We start from the raw sequence: 5,350 nt of genomic DNA on the forward strand, positions 1-5,350 counted from the left end.
ATTTGTTTTAGCGTCACTATATCACCATGGTATCTTATGCTCGCAACCAAACCTGGTCGGGAGGAGGTTTTCAGCTAAAGCCTACCTTACATTGCCAGACTTTGCAAGGATTTGGAAAAGATTTTTGAAAGACTACAGTCTCAGACCCTCTCACATCTAAAGACAATTCATTGAGTTTTTAGTCACAGACTAGTCACAAGCCAGTCTCAGATTAGGATTTTGCAAAGACTGTGGTCACTATTTACAAGACTGCTGCTAGATTCCTTCAAATTATTTCCATCGTGCACTAGGCTATACGTCATCATCAACAGGAACTCACATGATAGGCTACTCATATCAAAGTATTTCTTTCGCGTTTCTGCAGCATTGTTTGATAGTGTGACATCACTAACAGACATACAGTTGTTCTGTCACGTAGAATAGCCGACTAATAAATTATAAGAAATGAAATAACAAGTAATCATACAGGCTACAGCTGTCGCCTATTTTGCCCCTTCCGTTTTCGTGTTCGCGAGAGGTTACTATTGGTTTTTAATGTTCACGTCACTATTTGCATGAGCCACGACTGAAAAGACTTCCGATAATATCAAACATGTTTGATATTGTCGTAACGGCAAAACTAGAGAAAGACTGCCTCCGACGGACTTAAAACCGCTAAGATTGGCACCTTACACTAACCGATTTAGATGACGGGAGCGCGCTGCGATTCTAGCACAACTCTCAAGATTTCCGCCCGATTTTGGAAATGTAGTCGCCGACTGTTAAAACAGACCAAAATCGTGCAATGTAAGCCAGCCTTAAGATTTCGGCTTAGATCGCCCATAAAGCTGAGCGCCGCCTCCTAGCCCCTCCTTTCACGATGGCGTCACCATTTGTCGGCATTCCCGTTGAGCTAGGCGCACGGATAGTGCAGGGGTCTCTACGGAGACAGAGTTTTTCGGGATCGCTCCGATCCCTTGGCATTGCCTGACGAGATTCTCTATGAGAGATACAGGTTCTCATCAGACGGTATTCGTTATTTGATCATGCTTGTTGAACCTTATGTAGGCAATTCTACAAAAAGAAGCCGTGCGCTTACTGTTGCGCAGTGTGTCTGTGTGTCACTGCGTTTTTTTGCCACGGGTACATATTTGCATGCAGTTGGTGATGCGGAACACATCACCAAAAACACTGCCTGTCGAGCCATCCGAAAAGTAGTTGTTGCGCTAAATGCACTACTGAACATGTTCGTGGCATTTCCTAGTTTCTTGCCAGTACAAACTGTGAAAGAAGGCTTTTACCAACTTTCAGGTAAAAACCACCTCTGAGCGTAACCAGCCTGTGGAATAGTGGTAGCGTTGTAGCAGAATGGTCAATCTAGCGTTTTCATACTGGTAAAAGCAAAGCGGAACTCACTTTCATTCATCAGGTCAATATGGGAGTGGTTACGGACTATATAGGAAGTGCACACAGTTCAAAATGTAGAGCGTCAGAGTCAAGAGCAACAGAGTTTTGAAGCAGTTGTTACGAGCCTGAAGGAGCGAGTTTTTGTTAAAACACAGTCGTCGGTTTTACGAGTCTAAAAACGTTTTCTTTTGTCTCGGTAACTGGCAAGTTTCAATTGTTTACGTTAGCGTGCTAGTTTGTAGCCTACCTCGCGGTCTGGGCGATGCAGATAGTTTCACACAGGCCCAAGCGAACCTGGCACGTCGGCAGCTGACACGTCTTTGAAACTTCGAGCTAATCCATACTGGTTGAAGAGGAATGGTAAATTCCTATAGAAGATCCACACTGGTTGAAGAGGAATTCCAACTCACCGAGAACATTCATACTGGAGAAGATTCACACTGGTTTCCCTGGATATCCAGATTCAAGCAGGATTGTCGTCTGAACGGGAGTTCGTACGGACCTGGACAATACTCCTTGAGCGACGGGCCGTGAGTTAAACAAAACGAACAATCGTTACCTTGCTCAAACATCCAAGCTTCCCGCTTTGCTCACGCTGAGCTCCACACACGCACACACACACACACAAACACACACGCATCCTACAAACACACACGCATCCTACAAACACACGGTTGTTTTGTTACTTTATGTTGTTAGCGTCCTGATAAGGATATGTGTTGCTTATATTAGACCTACTGCTAAATGTAGAAGGATTGTTTTTCGTTAATGTCAGTAAACAAGTGCTGACTCTACTAAAAGAACACCTGACTCTCTTTGTTTCCTTATATTTTCGTTTAATTGCTGACGGTGGTTTTCTTTAGTTAAGTGGTAGGATTAGAGGCCTACCTGGCGCCTGAACATTTAAGCTACCTGGGGTCGCCACCGTTACAGCGTGTCGGACTGGAAATATTGCATGACGGGTTCGTGTCCCACGTTTGGCATTAATCCTTAGCCAACTTTTTAATAACTGAAAAACAACGAATGGATTGTCATGGAATGTTATGGAATCATGTCCAATGTGGTGTATTAGGCTACACGTTTACATTTGTAATAGATAATTATTTAATCCATAGGATTCCCCAAACTCATAGGGGCAATTGATTGCACTCACGTCCTAATAACTGGACCATTAGGGGAACATGAGGCCGATTTCGTGAACAGGAAGTCAACCCACAGCATCAATGTGCAGGTACAGAATTAACTGGGCTACATCATGTGTGGAGTGTAATAATTGCATGCAGCAGGTAGCCTACTTGAACTTTGTAATGGTGCTTCATCTGGTCTAACAGAAACCGTTTTCAGATGACTTGTGACCATCAGCTGATGGTCACAAGTGTGGATGCTAAATGGCCTGGGTCGGTCTATGATGCGCGCATCTTCCGGGAGTCGACCCTTGCTCAACACTTCCAACAAGGTGTGGCTCAATACCCAAGAACACTAACTGTAAATGTTGATTAAGGCACTGATCATATTATTCTCTTCATAATAGGACGTTATGATGGCATTTTAGTTGGGGACAGGGGGTATCCTTGCATGCCATTTCTGATGACCCCATATGCGGACCCACACAACCCTGCAGAGGCCCGTTTCAATCGGGCCCTAAGCACCTGCAGGGTCCGTATTGAGATGACATTTGGGGTCCTGAAGGCCCGCTTCAACTGCCTCCGGGGCCTGCGGGTGAAGCCAGAGAGGGCCAGCGAGATCGTCACTGCATGTGTGGTGCTCCACAATATCGCCACCATCCGGAGGGAGAGAGGTCCCCATGTGCCACTGGTGGCAGATGATGTAGTGGACCCCATCACCTTGGACCATCCTTTTTTTGGTTATGACATTCTCTGTAATAAACATTTTGTTTGATTGCCAAAAAAATGCAATGGACGGAAATATTTGCAAACGTTTATTTCACTCGTTGCCGTGTATTTGCTGTTAAAGTAGAAAAAAAACTTTATTTCAGAGGGGTCTAGCTTCGTGAAATACAATATACGGGTAGCCTACAAATAATAGCCTACCCTCTGAAGGAGCTGGATTTCAAGCTGGAGCTTTTTTATTTCCAGCTGCTTTTTCTGATTGTCCAGCTCCAAGTTGCGCTTATATAGCGCCCTTACATTGTCTGTGCTCACCTATAGAAATTATATATGGAGTAAAATCGTATTAGCATGATAAAAGCCTTGTGGCGCACCTTAAAAAAGGAAGAAGCTAAAAAAAGGGGGAGAGAGAACGCCTTGGGGAGCTGGACTTGGAGGTGCACTTCCTGGAAGTGGTGGCCTGCTCATCAGCCGCATCTGTCTTTAAAATCATTATCAAAAGAGTGATGTGAAACAGTTGCATAATTACAGCACTGCTCGGTTAAGGGTCCCATTGTGATGCCTGGAGAAAGGTCTAGGTTCCACAGTGAATGACACAATAGGCATTTTCTGTTCTGCAAATCCATAGTATTTCCTAAGTGTGAGAATGGTCAGACAAATCACCTCTATAGTCGCCCTGGACTCACACGCCGACAGAGTTTCCTCATCGTCTGGATTCTGAAAGAATTAGGGAAACCTATGATAAGCCATTCTTTTAGAGGAATACATGACAACTTGCTTTGACATATAGGCTACCTCTGCTTGGAGGTTTAATGCCTCTGTCGGCGGCTCCCGCACTTGGATGTTGCTACCTTCAACTAAAAGAATACGCAAATTAATTTACACTCAATCATCTTTCTTTTGATAAGCAACAAACTTATGTATGTTAATTACTTGCAGCATGAATAGGCTACATACCGATCACAAACAGCTCAGAAATTGGGGCAGAGGGGTCAGATGCCAACCCCCCTGCCACTCCGGCCATCATCGGGCGCCCTTCATTGTAAGCGAGGGCCAGCTCCTCTGACACCGTGAAGGGCGGTGGAGCTGACCCCCTCCCAGTGGTGTTCTGCTGGGTTTTTTTTTTAATTTGCTATAGGTAATCAACATCAGATTAAAGGTTAGAGCCTAACCTATTGCAAATTATTATTATTATTTATTATTTTTTTTTTGAGCTTTTTATGCCTTTAATTGGACAGGACAGTAGAGAGTATGACAGGAAACGAGCAGGAGAGAGAGTAGGGGTGGGATCCGGAAAGGACCACGGGGCGGGAATCGAACCCGGGTCGCCGGCGTGCGGTGCAGGTGCCCCAGCCAGTCGTGCCACGGCTGGGGCCTGCAAATTATAGGCTATATATTCATCTGGTTTATTGAAATTGATGCTTTAAAAACGTAGCCTACCACATAGCCTAGCAACGGGGACGCTGGCTGCTCTAGCCGCTCCGTTAGACTTGTTTTTGTTCGGATTTTATCTTTATTATTTTATTCGCCATTATTTTTTCCATTAATCTTGTTTATTTGTTTACTTTAGCTGTTAAGTTACATATAGCCTTTTTTATTTTAATTATTTGTTTTGCGTTCCCATGCTTTTCTGCATCCTGGCGTCTGTGCTCTGCCTCTCCGCTCGACCTGCGCTGTTTTTCGGATCAGCGTTCTCTTGCCGTCTGCGATCGATGGGGCACCTGTGACTGGTGCTGCTGGTCTTGCTGGACTGTGGTTCCAGGGCCGAGGAGCTCCTTTCTGCTGATGGCTGCTGGACTATTTCAACTCAGCGCAGACTGCTGCGGACTCTGTGGCTGTTTCGGTCGGTTGACTGTCAGCTACCGTAGGACATCGATGGCTGGTCATGGTCGGTGGACTGTCGGCTGGTCTGGCACAGCAGAGGGACGCGGCTTCGGGAGAGCACCAGAGCAGAGGATCCTCCTGTGTCGCTCTGGTAGCCTACTACAGCGCCTAAACACATTTCTGGTGCCTGTCGGGTGAACACAATTTGCCAACGGGTTATCATGTCAACTAGCCTACGGGCCATATCGTCTGCTGAGGTTCTGCCCCAGTGATAGCAAGACAGCGCACTGACG

At 45.6% G+C, this 5,350-nt stretch overlaps 1 pseudogene; it reads left to right on the forward strand.

The window, feature by feature from the left end:
- Positions 1 to 859: 859 nt before the first annotated feature.
- Positions 860 to 3,285, forward strand: LOC134088110 (putative nuclease HARBI1; annotated as a pseudogene).
- Positions 3,286 to 5,350: the final 2,065 nt, after the last annotated feature.

Source organism: Sardina pilchardus, chromosome 7, assembly GCF_963854185.1.
Source record: "Sardina pilchardus chromosome 7, fSarPil1.1, whole genome shotgun sequence".
NCBI lineage: Eukaryota > Metazoa > Chordata > Actinopteri > Clupeiformes > Clupeidae > Sardina > Sardina pilchardus.